Raw genomic sequence first — 19,252 nt, 5'->3', positions numbered from 1 at the left:
GCTTTGTCCTGGATGGTGTCGAACTTCTTGAATGTTTTGGGAGCTGCACTCATCCAGGCAAGTGGAGAGTATTCCATCACACTCCTGACTTATACCTTGTAGATGTTGGGCAGGCTTTAGGGAGTCAGCAGGTGAGTTACTTATTGCAGGATTCCTAGCCTCTGACCCGCTCTTGTTGCCACAGTATTTATATGGCTGGTCCAGTTCAGTTTCTGGTCAATGGTGACCCCCAAGATGTTGATAGTGGGTAATGCCACTGAATGTCATGAGGAGATGGTTAGATTCTCTTTTGTCGGAGATGGTCATTGCCTGGCACTTGTGTGGCATGAATATTACTTGCCATTTGTCAGCCCAAGCCTGCATATTGTCCAGGGCTTGCTGCATTTGGACATGGACTGCTTCAGTATCTGAGGATTCGTGGAAGGTGCTGAACATTGTGCAATCATCAGCGAACATCCCCACTTCTGACCTTATGATGGAAGAAAGGTCATTGATGAAACAGCTGAAGATGGGCTTAGGACACTACCCTGAGGAGCTCCTGAAGTGATGTCCCGGGGCTGAGATGACTGACCTCCAACAACCACAACCATCTTCCTTTCTGAGAGGTATGACTCCAACCAGCTTAGAGTTTTCCCCCTGATTCCCATTGAGTCCAGTTTTACCAGGGCTCCTTGATCCTAGACTCAGTCAAATGCATCCTTGATATCAAGGGTGGTCACTCTCATCTCTCCTCATTGCAAGGGGATTTGAGTACAGGAATAAAGATGTCTTGCTGCAGTTGTATAAAGCCTTGGTGAGACCTCACCTGGAGTATTGTGTACAGTTTTGGTCTCTTTATCTAAGGAAGGATATACTTGTTATCAAGGGAGTGCAACTGAGATTCACTAGATTAAGCCCTGGGATGGCGGGATTATCCTATGAGGAGAGATTGAGGAAACTGGGCCTGTTTTCTATACAGTTTTGAAGAATGAGAGGTGATCTACTTGAAACCTACAAAATTCTTACAGGGTGTGACAAGGTGAATGTTGATAGGATGTTTCCCCTGCCTGGTGAGTCTAGAACCAGGGTACATAATCGCAGGTTAAGGGGTATGTCATTTAAGACCGAGATGGGGAAGAATTTCTTCACTCAGAGAGTGGTGAACTTTTGGTATTCTCCACCCAGAGGTCTGTGGAAGCTCAATCATTGAACATGTTCAAAAGAGAAATCCATAGATTTGTAGACACTAATGACATCAAGGGATATGGAAATAGCGCAGGAAAGCGACTTGAGGTAGATGATCAGCGATAACCTAATTGAATGGCAGATCAGGCTCGTTAAGCTAAATGGCCTATTTCTGTTCCTATGTTCCTGGCAGCCTTATGGTGAAGGATGAAATTGGAGCCAATCTATACTTGGTTTAAATTTATTCACAGAATGAAACATTACAGGTATATACCTCCTGACTCCACTCCATGTCAGTTGTGTCTCTTTTTCTCTTTTGAGGAAAGAAACAACTAATTAGCACAAAGAGTAAATGAACAAATTAACCAAATTGTTTCCCCATGATAACAAATAAAATGAGAACCAAATGGCAAATCAACAAAAAGGCCAAATTAGCCAATTAAAGGGGGTGGTCTCTTAAAGGGACACTGTAACTAAAATCAAAATCTCAAAGGAAACTTATCTAATTCAAATCAAAATGTGGTTCTGGAGGGCAGTAATGATGCATCCCAGCCCCCGTGTTGCCCACCGTTCACTGAAGGCCTCTAGCGTGGTAGCGGACACCACGCGCTTCCTCTCCAGGGCCACCCGGCTATGAACATAGCCGGGGAAGAGGGGCAGACAGTCGGGATGGACGACCCCCTTGACCACCCGCTGTTGGGACCTGTTAGTGGCCAACTTGACCAGGCCCAGGAGCAGGCTTACAAGGAGGTCCTCCTCCCTCCTCACCTGCCTCAACTCCGCACCAGGTGCCCAAAGATCAGGAGCGTGGTGCTGAAGTGCAACCAAAAATTAAGAAAAAGCCCCTTAAGAAAACTGAAAAGGGGCTGTAATAATCTACTACAACTAACACAGACGTGGTCCACGGACTCCACCAGGCTGTAAAAAACACAGGCGTCTTGGGAGCCTGTGAACCACCTTAACCTACCGTTGTCTGGGACTGCTGCGTGCAACACCCTTCACCCCAGGTCCCCAATGGAAAGGGGAAGGTCCCCACATAGAGAGCCCCCCCAAAACTGGGGACCTCCACCCCCAAATGGTAAGAGAGCACACCAAGGCTTGTCTGGCTGGCGGGCGAAGACAAGGAGGTGAAGGGTGTGCAGCAGCAGCCCAGACAGGAAACCCCTCCATGCCGAGCTAAAAGGCATGGAGCGCATTTCCACGAGGCAGCTCAGGCTGTGGGGCCCAGGCTCCTGAGGGAGGGTTCGGGGCTTGGGGCCGAAGTGGAATTCCGTCCGAGCAGGGGTATGTTCAGACAGGAACAACCGAGCACCTGAGTGTCCTCTAAGCCATGTGTGCTGTTGGGGCTGAACACCACTGTTTGAAGCTGCTGGATGACATCGGCCGCGAGCTGGACACCCACTGACGGGCGATGCACCAGTTCAAAGGTCATCCAGCCCACTCCTCCCCCACCCAGCAAATAAAGGCGGGGAGGGTTCTGGAGAGGGGACACATAGGCTTACAAAGCTAAAGGAAATGGCAGCATTGCAGGGCAGCTATTTGGGTAATGATTCCCAGAGTGTGACAGGAATGGACAGAGTGTACAAACATAAAAAACAGCAGCAAATATGGTCAAAGGGGGAAAAAATGGTAAAAAGGCAAAATTAATGGCTTTTTACTTAAGTGCACGTAGTGTTCAGAACAAGATAAATGAATTAACGGTACAAATAGAGGTTAATGGATCTGATCTTATAACCATTGTGGAGACATGATTGCAAGGGGATCAAAACTGGGAAGTAAATATTCAGGAGTATGTTACTTTTCGAAAGGACAGCAGGAAGGAAAGGGTGGTGGGGTAGCTTTGTGCAAGAGTGAAAAAGTGCAAGAGCAAGAAATGATCTTGGATTGGAAGATGTAGAATCCATATGGGTGGAGGTAAGAAATAGAGAAGGCGAAGAAGACACTGGTGGGAGTGGTCTATAGTCCCCTAACAGTAGTTATACTGTAGGGCAGAGAATAAATCAGGAGATAATGAAGGCATGTAAAAAAGGAAGTACACTAATCATGAGTGACTTTAATCTTCATGAATATTGGGGAAATCAAATTGGCCGAGGTAGCCATGAGCAAGAATTCCTTCAGGACAGTTTCCTAGAACAATATGTTGTGAATCCAACTAGGGATCAGGCTATTTTGGATGTGGTAACTGGTAATGAGGCAGGTTTAATAAATGATCTCAGAGTAAAAGATCCCCTCGGAAACAATGACGATAACATGGTAGAATTTAGCATTCAGTTTAAGAGTGAGAAACTTGGGTGGGAAACAACTGTGCTAAACTTAAATAAGGGAATTACAAGGGAATGAGGGCAGAGTTGACTGGAGTGGACTGGGGAAGGAGGTTAGCAGAAAAGATGGTTGATGAACAATGGCAGACTTTTAAGAAAATAGTTCATGACTCATAACAAAGATACATCCCAGTGAGGAAGAAGGATTCTAGGAAGGGGATAAACCAACCATGGTTAACCAAGGCAGTTCAGGATAGTATCAAATTGAAAGAAAATACATACAATGTGGCAAAGATTAGTGGTAAGCCAGAAGTTTGGTAAAGTTTTAAAAACCAACAAAAAATTACTAAAAAAAGAGCGAGAAAATGAACTTTGTGGGTAAACTAGCAAGTAATATAAAGACAGACAATAAGAGCTTCTTTAAGTATATAAAAAGCAAGAGATAGGGAAAAGTGAACAGAGGCCCTTAAGAGAATGAGGCTTGGGAGATAATAATGGGGAACCAGGAAATGGCAGAGGAGTTGAATACATACTTTGCCTCAGTATTCACGGTAGAAGACACTAACAGCATTCCAAAAATACTAAATCATCAAGGGGCAAAGCTGGTGGTGATGGAGGGGCGGGGTTGGGGAGGGGCGGAGAGTGGTGCTGGAGGAGGAAATAAATGCAAAAACTATCACCAGAGAAAAGATACTAGGGGAATGGGGCTAAAGGCCGATAAGTCCCCTGGACCTGATGGGTTGCATCCTAGGATAGTAAATAAAGTAGCTACAGAGATAGTGGATGCAGTAGTAGTGATCTTCCAAGAATTCTCAGATTCTGGAAAAGTCCCAAAGGATTAGAAAATTTCCAATGTAACACCCTTATTCAAAATGGGAGGGAGACAAAAAAAAGTAACTATTTGCTTAACATCTGTCATTGGGAAAATATTAGAGTCTATTATAAAGGATGTAATAGCAGAGCATTTAGAAATACATTATATAATCAAGCAGAGTCAGCATAGCTTCATGAAGGGGAAATCATGCCTGACAAATTTATTTGAATTCTTTGAAGAGCTAACAAGCAGAACAGATAAAGGGGAGCAAGTAGGTATAATATATTTGGATTTCCAAAAGATATTTGATAAGGTATGGCACATAAGGCTAATTAATAAGATAAGAGCCCATGGTGTTGGCATGGATAGAGGATTGGGTAACTAATAGAAGACAGAGAATTGGGATAAGGGGGTCATTTTCAGGATGGCAACTTGTAACTAATGGGGCGCCAAAGGGATTGGTGCCACAATTATTTACAACATATATTAATGAGTTGGATGACGGAAGTGAATGTACTATCGCCAAGTTTGCGGATGACACAAAAATAGGTGGGAAGGCAAGATCTCATTGAAATGTGGAGCGGACCCGATGGGCTGAATGGCCTACTTCCTGTAAGGACTCCATCCCATTCTCTCAGTTCCTTCGCCTCTGTCGCATCTGTTCCCATGATGCTACCTTCAAAAACAGTTCCTCTGACATGTCCTCCTTCTTCCTTAACCGAGGTTTTCCACCCACGGTCGTTGACAGGGCCCTCAACCGTGTCCGGCCCATCTCCCACGCATCCGCCCTCACGCCTTCTCCTCCCTCCCAGAAACATGATAGGGTCCCCCTTGTCCTCACTTATCACCCCACCAGCCTCCGCATTCAAAGGATCATCCTCCGCCATTTCCGCCAACTCCAGCATGATGCCACCACCAAACACATCTTCCCTTCACCCCCACTATCGGCATTCCGTAGGGATCGCTCCCTCCGGGACACCCTGGTCCACTCCTCCATCACCCCCTACTCCTCAAACCCCTCCTATGGCACCACCCCATGCCCACGCAAAAGATGCAACACCTGCCCCTTCACTTCCTCTCTCCTCACTGTCCAAGGGCCCAAACACTCTTTTCAAGTGAAGCAGCATTTTACTTGCATTTCCCCCAACTTAGTCTACTGCATTCGTTGCTCCCAATGTGGTCTCCTCTACACTGGAGAGACCAAACGTAAACTGGGCGACCGCTTTGCAGAACACCTGCGGTCTGTCCGCAAGAATGACCCAAACCTCCCTGTCGCTTGCCATTTTAACACTCCACCCTGCTCTCTTGCCCACATGTCTGTCCTTGGCTTGCTGCATTGTTCCAGTGAAGCCCAACGCAAACTGGAGGAACAACACCTCATCTTCCGACTAGGCACCTTACAGCCTTCCGGACTGAATATTGAATTCAACAACTTTAGGTCTTGAGCTACCCCCTCCATCCCCACCCCCTTTCTGTTTTCCCCTTCCTTTTGTTTTTTTCCAATAAATTATATAGATTTTTCCTTTTCCCACCTATTTCCATTATTTTTAAATATTTTTAAATCTTTTATGCTCTCCCCACCCCCACTAGAGCTATACCTTGAGTGCCCTACCATCCATTCTTAATTAGCACATTCGTTTAGATAATATCACCAACTTTAACTCCTATGTGTTCTTTTGTCCTGTTGTTTGTGACATCTTTTGATGATCTGCTTCTATCACTGCTTGTTTGTCCCTACAACCACACCAACCCCCTCCACTTCTCTCTCTCTCCACACCACCCCCCCCCCCGCCCCCACACCTTAAACCAGCTTATATTTCAACTCTTTCTTGGACTTGAACTCAAGTTCTGTCGAAGGGTCATGAGCACTCGAAACATCAACTCTTTTCTTCTCCGCCGATGCTGCTAGACCTGCTGAGTTTTTCCAGGTAATTCTGTTTTTGTTTCGGATTTCCAGCATCCGCAGTTTTTTTGTTTTTATAAATAAATGTGTCAAGCTGAGGGAGCAAAGGATGTCAATGTCTTTAAGAGAGTGAGACCTGGGCCAACCTTTCCAGAGTCTGCACCCTCCTTGGATTCACTTCCTTTCCCTTCAGTTCCCTCCCAATTTCCCTCAACAATTTCCCTCCCAGAATGAGAAAAGAAATGGAAAGGGGGAAACACTGATTTCCTCATAGATGTTGCCCTTGGAAGTTTTGGTCTGAAGCTCATTGTCCAACTTCCGCATTGTGACGTCCACAATGAACCCTGCCTGAATCAGGCAATAAGAATCAGTCTGCTCCGCGGTGACGTCCTCGGGTTCCAGTTTGCAGGCCAGGCGTGCGGACACGGGAGCCCCGACCCCATCTATTGTTCCCCCTCCCCCTCCACTTCCTCGAGCCAAGGTTTCCAAGCAACCGGCTGACGGCTCCGGCCAGAGCGACAAGCCGCTCGGAGAACTCGGGAGAGAAGAAGCTGCGCATGTGCAGGGGAAAGCCCGCCCTTTCCCTGCATGCTGAGGGATTGAGCAATGGGGAAATTTAGGGGACCGGAAGGACTCTGGTCCTCCAGCCAATCAGAGCGCGGGCTTTGTGTGAATGAAGATTGAACTTCTCACAGACTTAAACTTCCTCCTGTGTCCAACATCTGTGAGTAAAACACTTTCTTTTCTTCCCCTTTCAATTTCTTTCCTCATTCTGGGGGGAAATTGTTGACTTGCAGGAACTGAAGGGAAAGGAAGTGAATCCAGGGAGGGTGCAGACTCTGGAAAGGTTGGCCCAGGTCTCTCTCTCTCTCTTAAAGACTTTGACATCCTTTGCTCCCTCAGCTTGACACATTTATTTGTGTGGCTAAAAGGATGGTCTCTTTCCTAATGTTCACAATTAAAGGGGTGATTTCCCCAGGAGATGGCTGACATTTAAGGCGTCAATTTTAGGGTGATTGTATTTATACTGTATTATACTGTCCTGTATTTTAAGGGATTCCTCCTTATTTTGTCTTTTGCCCGTATATTTAGGATGGCCTGTGGGAAACTGATCCCAGAGTCTCCAGGATGAGTTTGAGTGATTCAAGTGGGATGGAAAGTGAGTGAGTCGGCCAGCAGAGAGATGATGATGTTGTGACTGAACAAGATACGTTGTAAATTTTAGTTGATTTTAAACCCCACCCTCCCACTATTATTGTCTCAAGATTCTTCATCCCCAGCCCCTCTCATATTGAAGCCGAAACACCCCCAACCTGCTCTTAGAGTCACAAGCATCTCACCCCCACCCATGCCTCCCGAACGGCTTGAGTGTCCCTTATTTTATTTCATTAGAGTTCTGCCCCCTGGACAATACAGTCTGAGAGGACAAAGATATGTCTAATGTTGTGACAGGGGTGTTATGACGTGGCGGATAATGTGTGCCAAATGGACCAAATCCACAAGGGAAACTTGGCCATGCGATCACAATAGTTTTGCAATTTGTATTTATTACGAGAAGATGTGTGCACTGAATTCAGAAACAAGGAGTCCACTCAGACCTTTAGAGATTTTAAGCATTAAATGAAAATATTTATTAACAAAAGAAAAAATTTCAAGCAAATACATATGACTACAATTACTTAATACTATAACAAATCCTCAAATTCCTGATTGACCTGACTCTAAATTACACACCCCCTTTAAGGCAACAATCCAAAATAGATTTTAAATTTAAAAAAATAAGTCAGCAAGTTACCAGAGTACCCACTTGACAGAGGAATTCCAAAAGCTTGTCTTCAACTTTAGTTTCTGGACACAGTAGACTTACCCACAGATGGGTGGAGGTTTCCCGAAGGCTGTTTCACACACTCCTGCTAGTTCTTACATGGCCCCCCAACATAGCCTTTCATTCTCCTTCATATATGTTTGTCTCTTTAATATGTAAATTCCATTGTTTTATAGGTCTTTGGAACTTTACCTTTCCCAGACGATAACAATCTTTCATGTTGCCAATATTGTCAGCGACCTTTGGGAAAAATGAACACACTGCTTAGCCTTGCTTATCTGGCTGGTTGCAAAAAACTAATGTCTGTTGAAATCCAAACAACCCCTTCACATACATAAAAATGCAAATTCCCTTCACACCTTACATGCTAAGACCCCATCGATGTTTACTCATTAGCATTTCAAGTACATTTCTACACCTAACTTCTTTTGATAATTTCAAGGTTGCAGCCACACTCACACCCATTTACCTATTTGTCAATAAACCAGAATAATATTGTGAAAATTATTATACTTTTGTAATGGGAGACTCTTTAGATATATTTTTGATAGTCTTGTAATAAAGTTTGTTATCCTTCTAGTCTTGGAGGACAGTACTGTAGCTACTTAATATATTTCCAATAATGGAGTAATTGTGACACAGAAGGAGTCCATTTGACAACTTAAATCCATACCAACACTCTGTAGAGTGATCCAGTCAGTCCCATTCCCCCTTCTGCATCCCCGTTCCCCTGCATGTTCATTTCCGTCAAGTGTCAATTCAATTTCATTTTGAAATTATTGATCGTCTCTGGAACCACCACCTTCATAGGCAGTGGCTTCCAGGTCATCACCACTGGCTGTTGAAATAAAGTTCTTCCCCACACCAGCATGTATCTCTAATCATATAATAAAATACCGTGTCTTACACACATTTTTGGTGCAGTAATGTTGGGTGTATCTTAGGTGCAGCAGAGTGAGAATGGAGCGAGAGTGTGTGGGATGGGGATTTAACGCATTTGGGGAATGAGAGTGGAAAGAACGTTCCATAGAAATTAGAATTGTGAGTTCTGAATTTCTATCCTGTACTGACAATAATGTTTGTAAAATCCTTTAGCAGGATATTAGAAGGGGAGGATTTGCTGACAGAAATCTCAAACCAAACATCACATCAAGATCTGACAGACTCACTTGATTCAGCGGAACCTGAATATGATCAGCCTTTGAATCTAGAAGGAGAAAAGTTTGTCTGTTCTGTTTGCTTCAAAAGACTTTAAACATAGCGTGACTGCAAAAGCATGAGACACACGCCTGATTTAGAGTGTTCCAGCGCATTGACTGTGGAAAAAGGTTTAACCATTTTCAGAGCTTGAAAAAAGCATCACCATTCACAGCGGGGAGAGACCGTACACGTGTTCTGTGTGAGTGCGAGGCTTCGACTGATCGTAGAACCTGGAGAGACACAAGGACACGTGCACCATGGAGAAACCATGGAAGTGTGGGGACTGTGGGAAGGGATTCAGATCCCCATCTGCGTTGGAAACTCATTGGCACAGTCACACCGGGGAGAGGCCATTCACCTGCTCTGAGTGTGGGAAGGGATTCACTCAGTCATCTCACCTGCAGACACACCGGCGAGTTCATGATTTCTCCATGGTCCGGGTGTGCTTGTGTCTCTCCAGTTTCGAGGATCAGTTGAAGACTCCTCCACATTGAACATGCGTACGGTCTCTCCCCACTGGGGGTAGTAAGAACAGATGGTGCAACTGGTTAAAGCTCTTTCCACAGTCAGTGCACTGGGACACTCTCACTTGGGTGTGTGTGCTTCGGTGCTTTTCCAGTCACACTGATGTGTGAAACTATTGAAGCAGACAGAACAGACAAACATTTCTGCTCCTGGATTCAAAGGCAGGTAATATTCAGATTTCGGAGAAATGAGTTCCTCAATCAGATCTTGATGTGATGTTTGGTTTGCGATTTCTGTCTGCAAATCCTCTCTTCCAATATTCTGTATAGGGAGTTTACAAGTCATTACGGTCAGCACAGGATAGAAATTCAGAACAGATAATTCTAGTTTCTATGGTACATTCTTTCCTCTCTCATTCCCAAAAAGCTGTAAATCTCTGTCCTACACACTGTCCCTTCATTTTCACTCTGCTATACCTAATATATACCCTCCCAATTCTCCTGAAGGTGCCGATTCATGTTCATCGACTGATCCAAGCTCACTGCTTCTTGTCCCAGACACAGAGACATTTGGCAACTCACTCCGTAGGAGGGTAGTGGAAGCAGAGATGATCAATAGTTTCAAAATGAAATTGGACTGGATGAATGAAATTCATTTGAAGGATTGATTTGACCTGGAACTCATTTCCTTGAGGGATGCAGAGATGATCAATGATTTTGAAATAAAATTGGATGAACACTTGAAGGAAATAAACTAGCAGGGGAAAAGGGATATAGAGGGGAAATGGGACTGACTGGATTGCTCTACAGACATTCGGCATGGATTCGAGTTGCTGAATGGTCCTCTTCTGTGCCACAATGACTCTGTGGCTGGAAATATATAAGGCAGCTACAGTACTATATTACAAGACTGGAAATAATAGTAAATGCATTTTATTACAGAACCATAAATAAGTTATATTATATACGTACATATTACAAAACTAGAAATATCTCTGTTCTATATTAATTTACTGTCCCCGTAAATGTCAGCCATCTCCTGGGGAAACCACCCCTTTAATTGTGAACATTAGGAAAGAGACCATCCTTTTAGCCAGACAAATAAATGTGAAAAGCTGAGGCAGCAAAGGATGTCAATGTCTTTAAGAGAGAGAGACCTGGGCCAACATTTCCAGGGTCTGCACCCTCCTTGGATTCACTTTCTTTCTCTTCAGTTCCTGCAAGTCAACAACTTGCCCCCAGAATTAGAAAAGAATTGGAAAGGGGGAAACATTGATTTCCTCACAGATGTTGCCCCGAGGAGGAAGTTTTAGTCTGAAACCCACTGTCTAACTTCCGCATTGTGACGTCCACAATGGGAACCTGCCTGAATCAGCCAATAGGAATCACTCTGCTTCACGATGACATCCTCAGGTTCCAGTATGCAAGCCAGGCGTGTGGACACGGGAGGCCCGCCCCCACCCATTGGTACCCGCCCCCACCACCCCCAGCCCCCCACCTCCTCGAGCCAAGGCATAAAAACTGGAGGAACAGCACCTCATCTTCCGACCAGGCACTTTACAGCCTTCCAGACTGAATATTGAGTTCAACAATTTTAGATCTTAAATTCCCTCCTCCATCCCCACCCCCTTTCCATTTCTTCCCCTTCCTCCTTGTTTTTTCCAATAATTTATATAGATTTTTCTTTTCCCACCTATTTCCATTATTTTTAGTGTATTCCACCGATCATTTATCTATACCTTTTATGCCCTTTTAGTCTTATTTCACCCCACCCCCACTAGAGCTATCTGTACCTTGCTTGTCCTGCTATCCATTCTTAATTAGCACATTCTTTGAAATAATATCACCACCTTCAACACCTCTTTGTTCTTTTGTCTGTGACATCTTTTGGTTATCTCCTTCTATCACTGCTTGCTTGTCCCAACAACCACCTTCTCTCCCCGCCTCCCTTAAACCAGCTTATATTTCACCCCTCTCCTATTTTTACTTAGTTCTGTTGAAGGGTCATGAGGACTCAAAACGTCAACTGTACTCTTCTCCGCCGATGCTGCCAGACCTGCTGAGTTTTTCCAGGTATTTTAAAATTTTTGTTAAGTTTTCCAGGCAACCGGCTGACGGTTCCGGTCGCTCGTAGAACTCGGGAGGCTACGCATGTGCGGGGCAGAGCCCGCCCATTCCGTTCATTCTGAGGGTTTGGCCAATGGGAAGAGTTGGAGGAGCGGATGGACTCTGGTCCTCCAGCCAATCAGAGCGCGGGCTTTGTGGGAATGAGGATTGAGCTTCACACAGACTAAAACTTCCTCCTGTGTCCAACATCTGTGAGTAAAACACTTTCTTTTCTCCTCCTTTCCATTTCTTTTCTCATTCTGGGGGCAAATTGTTGACCTGCAGGAACTGATGGGAAAGGAAGTGAATCCAGGGAGGGTGCAGACTCTGGAAAGGTTGGACCAGGTCTCTCTCTCTCTCTTAAAGACATTGAAATCCTTTGCTCCCTCAGCTTGACACATTTATTTGTGTGGCTAAAAGGATGGTCTCTTTCCTAATGTTCATAATTAAAGGGGTAGTTTCCCCGGGAGATGGCTGACATTTAAGGGGACAGTAAATTAATATAGAACAGAGATACGTCAAGTGTTGTTTTCTGGTACATATTAGATATATTATTTATAGTTCTGTAATAAAGTTGACTTATTATTTCCAGTGCTTTAAGATAGTACTGTATTTACATTATATATTTCCAGTCATCAAGGCACAGAAGGAGTCTATTCGGTAACTCGAGTCCATGCGATTCTCTGTAGAGCAATCCAGACAGTCCCATTCCCCCTCTATATCCCCGTATCCCTGCAAGTTTATTTCCTTCAAGTGTCCATCCAATTTCATTTTGAAATAATTGATTTTCTCCACTTCCACCACTGTCAGTAAATACAGTTATAGAAAGATTCTCAAATCTTTGGACAAGAAGACGTGAGCATGGATCTGTTGCTCAGTATGAATGAGCACCTTCAGGAGAATTGGATGTACATTTGGTACAGCAGAGTGAGAATGGAGTGAGAGTTTGTGAGAGACCGAGATTTACAGCTTTTAGGGAACGAGAGAGGAAAGGATTTTCCATAGAAACTAGACTTGTCTGTTCTGAATTTCTATTCTGTACTGACAGTGATGACTTTTGTGAACTCCTTTCACAGGATATTCGAAGGGGAGCATTTGCAGACAGAAATCTGAAATCCAAACATCATGCCAAGCACTGCCAGAATGACTCAATTCATCATAATATGAATATCCTCAGCCTTTGAATCTAGAAGGAGGATTTTTTGCCTGTTCTGTTGCTTCAAACTGTTTCAAACATCAGGGGGACTGGAAAGGACCCAGGACACACACACCAGAGTGAGAGTGTTTCCAGTGCACTGATTGTGGCAAGAGCTTTAACTAGTTACACAGCCTGAAAAAGCATCGAACCTCGAGAGGCAGAAGGACATGTGCACCATGGAGAAACTGTGGAAATGTGGAAAGGGATTCCAGACCCCATCTGCACTGGAAACTCATTGACACATTCACACAGGGGAGAGGCCATTCACCTGCTCTGAGTGTGAGAAGGGATTCACTGCTTCACCCCACCTGAAGACACACCAGCGAGTTCACACCAGAGAGAGACTATTCAGCTGCTCAGAGTGTGGTAAGGGATTCAGTCATACTTCTGCCCTGCTGAGGCACCGGCGAGTTCACACCAGGGAGAAGCCGTTCACCTGCTCCGAGTGTGGGAAGAGTCTTAGTAATTCATCTGCCCTGCTGAGGCATCAGCGAGTTCACAGTGGGGAGAGGCCATTCACCTGCTCTGAGTGTGGGAAGGGTTTCATTCAGTCAACCTCCCTGTGGACTCACCAGCGAGTTCACAGTGGGGAAAGACCTTTCACCTGCTCTGTGTGTGGGAAGGGATTCACTCAGTCATCCAGCCTGCTGACACACCATGTCACTCACACAAAGGAGAGACCTTTTAAATTCTCTGACTGTGGGAGTGGCTTCAAAAGCTCTCAGGTACTGATGGCCCACCACTGCATTCAAACTGAGGAGAGACCGTTCAGCTGCTCTCACTGTGTAAGGAGATTTAGAACATTGTCCAAACTGTGGAGTCACCAGCAAGTTCACACTGGGGAGAGGCCATTCACCTGCTCTGTGTGTGGGAAGGGATTTACTCGGTCATCCCACCTGCTGAGACACCAGCGAGTTCACAATTGATTACAGGGGTTGGATTCTGCTGTTTTTGCTGCTGTTAATCACATTCAGGACTGAACCAGGTTCATTCTGACTCTTTCTTGGACTCGAACTCAAGTTCTGTCGAAGGGTCATGAGGACTCGAAACGTCAACTCTTTTCTTCTCCGCCGATGCTGCCAGACCTGCTGAGTTTTTCCAGGTAATTCTGTTTTTGTTTTGGATTTCCAGCATCCGCAGTTTTTTTGTTTTTATCTCTGTGTTTAATTGACTGCCACTGCTCTTCAAGAAATGCCTACCTCCTTGAAGAATTTCTGTTCCTCTCTGCGACAAGATTTCCGTATCTCTCTGTTGCCTTGCTCACTTTCCTTGCTTTCCATTTCCCTCCTGGTGTTTGACAAGGTGTTTACTAAAACCCGCTTTACATCTTTTGATGATCTGCTTCTATCACTGCTTGTTTGTCCCTACAACCACAGCCCCCACCCCCCCCACTCCACCTCTCTCTCTCTCTATCTCTCCGCCCCCCACACACACACCTTAAACCAGCTTATATTTCAACTCTTTCTTGGACTCGAACTCAAGTTCTGTCGAAGGGTCATGAGGACTCGAAACGTCAACTCTTCTTCTCCGCCGATGCTGCCAGACCTGCTGAGTTTTTCCAGGTAATTCTGTTTTTGTTTTTCATTCTGACACTTGGTGAAGTGGGAGGGTCGGAGGGTTTCTTTCTTCTGACTGGCTGGTCTCATGACTTTGATTTCAATGGGCTGATGCTCTTTGAATTCAACAACTTTAGGTCTTGAGCTCCCTCCTCCATCCCCACCCCTTTCTGTTTCTTCCCCCTTCCTTTTGTTTTTTCCAATAAATTATATAGATTTTTCTTTTCTCACCTATTTCCATTATTTTTAAATATTTTTAAATCTTTTATGTTCCCCCCACCCCCAGTAGAGCTATACCTTGAGTGCCCTACCATCCATTCTTAATTAGCACATTCGTTTAGATAATATCACCAACTTTAACACCTATGTGTTCTTTTGTTCTGTTGTCTGTGACATCTGTTGATGATCTGCTTCTATCACTGCTTGTTTGTCCCTACAACCACACCAACCCCTCCACTTCTCCCCCCCACCACCCCCCCCCACACACACACACACACACACACACACACACACACACACCTTAAACCAGCTTATATTTCACCCCTTTCTTGGATTCACTCAGTTCGGTCGAAGGGACATGAGGACTCGAAACGTCAACTCTTTTCTTCTCCGCCGATGCTGCCAGACCTGCTGAGTTTTTCCAGGTAATTCCGTTTTTGTTTTGGATTTCCAGCATCCGCAGTTTTTTTGTTTTTATTATTATTATTGATGCTCTTTGAGCCTAGGAGTGCACATTTCCACTGAAATGGTCCACAAAAGCTAAAGAACTACATTTATTTTATCCTGGATGGTAAATAGTCTTTTTCCTACCACTACAGGTAGATCTGAAATAAATACATTTGTCTCTGTTCCATTGAGTCTACAGCACAGGGCCAGGCCAGTCGGCTCAACTGATCTCTGTCAGTATTTATGCTCCACGTGAGACTCCACCCATCCCTCTTCATCTCCCCCCATCAGCATATCCCTCTGTTCCTTTCTCCTTCATGTATGTATCTAGCTTCCCCTTAAATGTATTCATGTTATTCACCTCAACCACTCGCTGTGGTGGCGAGTTCCACATTCTCACCACTCGCTGGGTAAAGAGGTTTCTCATGAAATCCCTATTGGATTATTGAACCCCTTCATCATCTTAAAGACTTCCATCAGGTCACCCTTCAGTCTTCTCTTTTCTAGAGAAAAGCAGCCCCAGCCTTTCCTGAGGGTCAAATGCTCTCAGTTCTGGTATTATTCTTGTGAATCTTTGCTGCCCCTTCTCCAGTGCCTCTATTTCGTTTTTCTAAATAGAGATCACAAATGTTGACAGTGTAGTCTAACCATGGTTGGAAACAAGTTGAACATAACCTCCCTGCTTTTCAATTCTATCCCTCTAAAATGGAACCCTATATCTGTGCCCCACACTTTAGGAAAGATGTGAAGTTCTTTGAGGGGGTGCAGAGGAGATTTACAAGAGTGATACCAGGGATGAAAGGACCTGGAGGCAGATTCATTCATGGTTTTCCACAGGGAACTGGATCATTATCTGAAGAGGAGAAATTGACAGGGTTATGGGGAAAAGGCGGGGGAGTGGCTCTGGGTGAGTTGCTCTTGCAGAGAGCTGGCACAGACACAATGGACTGAATGGCCTCCTTTAGTATTGTAACCATTCCATGATTCTAGAACACCAGCTCGCGAATTCTATTCAACACGGCATGACGGTGGGTAGCACTGTCACCTCAGTCAGGAGGTGGGGGGTTCAAATCCCCACTCCAGAGACTCGAGCCTCCATAGTCCAGGGCCCACATTCCCTGTGCCAGTACTGAGGAAGAGCCATCCTGTTGGAGGGACCGTCTTTCGAGTGAGATATTCGAGTGAGAAAGTGGGGTGGAAGGGAAGGGTAAAGCTCCAAGAAGTATGACAAATGGAAAACAAAGCAGCAGGTTAGCCTGTGGGTGGGTGGATTCAACTTCATGGAAAATTATGAAAAAACTGAAAAGAAAAGAGAGCCCAGGAGAGGCTATTAAATTCTCCAGAACACAAAATAGAACAGAGTATTTGGAAAAGGCTAGGAATCTAACTTCAAGCACATCAGATAAAGGGATGACAATGAGAAAGGGGACGGGAAATACAGGATTGAAGCTGTTGTATCTGAATGCACGCAGTATACGAAATAAGGTAAATGAGCTTGTGGTGCAGCTTGAAATTGGCAGGTATGATGTGGTGGGCAATACGGAGACATGGCTGCAAGGGGATGAGGACTGGGAGCTAAATATCCAAGGATGTACATCCTATCGAAAAGATAGGCAGGTTGGCAGAGGGGGTGGGGTTGCTTTGTTAGTAAGAAATGAAATTAAATCGATAGCAAGAAATGACGTAGGGTCAGATGACGTAGAATCTATGTGGGTAGAGTTGAGGAATCGCAAAGGTAAAAAAACCATAATGGGAGTTATGTACAGGCCTCCAAACAGTCGTCAGGATGTGGGGCACAAGATACACCAGGAGATAGAAATGGTGTGTAAGAAAGGCAAGATTACAGGGATCATGGGGGATTTCAATATGCAGGTAGACTGGGAAAATCAGGTTGGTAGTGAATCCCAAGAAAAGGAATTTGTGAAAAGTCGACGAGATTGCTTTTTGGAGCAGCTTGTGGTGGAGCCCATTAGGGAACAGGCAATTCTAGATTTAGTGATGTGTAATGAGGCAGATTTGATAAGAGAGTTTAAGGTGAAGGAACCCTTAGAAGGAAGTGACCATATTATGATAGTATTTATCCTGCAATTTGAGAGGAAAAAGCTGAAATCAGATATAACGGTATTACAGTTAAATAAAGGCAACTACAGAGGCATGAGGGAGGAGCTGTCCAGAATTGACTGGGAGATGAGCCTAGCCAGAAAGACAGTGGAACAGCAATGGCAGGAGTTTCTGGGAGTAATCTGGGAGACACAGCAAAAGTTCATCCCTAGGAAGAAGAAGCATACTAAAGGGAGGACGAGGCAACCATGGCTGACAAGGGAAATCAGGGACAGCTTAAAAGCTAAAGAGAAAGCATACAATGCGGCGAAGAGCAGTGGGAAACCAGGGGATTGGGAAGCCTACAAAGACCAACAGAGGACAACTAAAAAAGAAATAAGGAGGGAGAAGATTAAATATGAGGGTAAACTAGCCAGTAATATTAAAGAAGATTGCAAGAGTTTTTTAGATATATAAAGAGTAAGAGAGAGGCAAAAGTGGACATTGGGCCACTGGAAAATGTTGCTGGAGAAGTAGTAGTGAGGAACAAAGAAATGGCGGAGGAACTGAATAGGCCCGTTCCATCAGTCTTCACGGTGGAAGACATGAGTAACATCCCCAAAGTTCAAGAGAGTCGGGGGGGGTGGGCAGAGGTGAGTATGGTGGCCATTACCAAGGCGAAGGTGCTAGGAAAACTGAAAGGTCTGAAGGTGGATAAATCACCTGGACTAGATGGATTACACCCCAGAGTTCTGAAGGAGATAGCTGAAGAGATAGTGGAGGTGCTAGTGGTGATCTTTCAGGAATCACTGGAGTCAGGGAGGGTCCCAGAGGACAGGAAAATTGTTAATGTAACCCCCCTGTTTAAGAAGGGAGTGAGGCAAATGACAGGAAATTACAGGCCGATTAGCCTGACCTCGGTCGTTGGTAAGATTTTAGAGTCCATTATTAAGGATGAGATTTCAGAATACTTGGAAGTACACAGTAGAATAGGGCAAAGTCAGCATGGTTTCATCAAGGGAAGGTCATGCCTGACAAATCTGTTAGAATTCTTTGAGGAGATAACGAGTAGGTTAGACAAAGGAGAGCCAATGGATGTTATCTACTTGGACTTCCAGAAGGCCTTTGACAAGGTGCCGCACAGGAGGCTGCTCAGTAAGAGCCCATGGTGTTAGAGGCAAGGTACTAGCATGGATAGAAGATTGGCTGTCTGGCAGGAGGCAGAGAGTGGGGTAAGGGAGTCCTTCTCAGGATGGCAGCCGGTGACTAGTGGAGTTCCACAGGGGTCAGTTTTGGGACCACAGCTTTTCACTTTATACATTAATGATCTAGATGAAGGAACTGAGGGCATCCTGGCTAAGTTTGCAGATGATACAAAGATAGGTGGAGGGACAGGTAGTATTGAGGAGGCAGGGAAGCTGCAGAAGGATTTGGACAGGTTAGGAGAATGGGCAAAGAAGTGGCAGATGGAATACAACGGGAAGTGTGAGGTCATGCACTTTGGTAGGAAGAATAGAGGCATACACTATTTTCTAAATGGGGAGAGAATTCAGAAATCTGGAGTACAAAGGGACTTGGGAGTCCTAGTCCAGGATTCTCTTACGGTTAACTTGCAGGTTGAGTCGGTAGTTAGGAAGGCAAATGCAATGTTGGCATTTATTTTGAGAGGACTAGAATATAAAAGCAGGGATGTGCTGCTGAGGCTTTATAAGGCTCTGGTCAGAAATCATTTAGAACATTGTGAGCAGTTTTGGGCCCCGTATCTCACGAAGGATGTCGAGCTACCTCAACTACAGCTCCTCACACCCCACTTCCTGTAAGGACTCCATCCCATTCTCTCAGTTCCTTCGCATCTGTTCTGATGATGCCACTTTCAAAGACAGTTCTTCTGACATGTCCTCCTTCTTCCTTAACCGAGGTTTCCCACCCACGGTGGTTGACAGGGCCCTCAACCGTGTCCGGCCCATATCCCGCGCGTTCGCCCTCAGACCTTCTCCCTTCCAGAAACATGATAGGTTCCCCCTTGTCCTCACTTATTACCCCACCAGACTCCGC

The sequence above is a fragment of the Carcharodon carcharias genome (genome assembly GCF_017639515.1).
Source record: "Carcharodon carcharias isolate sCarCar2 chromosome 27 unlocalized genomic scaffold, sCarCar2.pri SUPER_27_unloc_1, whole genome shotgun sequence".
NCBI classification, from domain to species: Eukaryota; Metazoa; Chordata; class Chondrichthyes; order Lamniformes; family Lamnidae; genus Carcharodon; species Carcharodon carcharias.
The sequence above is the reverse complement of the archived record's forward strand: the minus strand, read 5'-3'. Positions refer to the sequence as shown.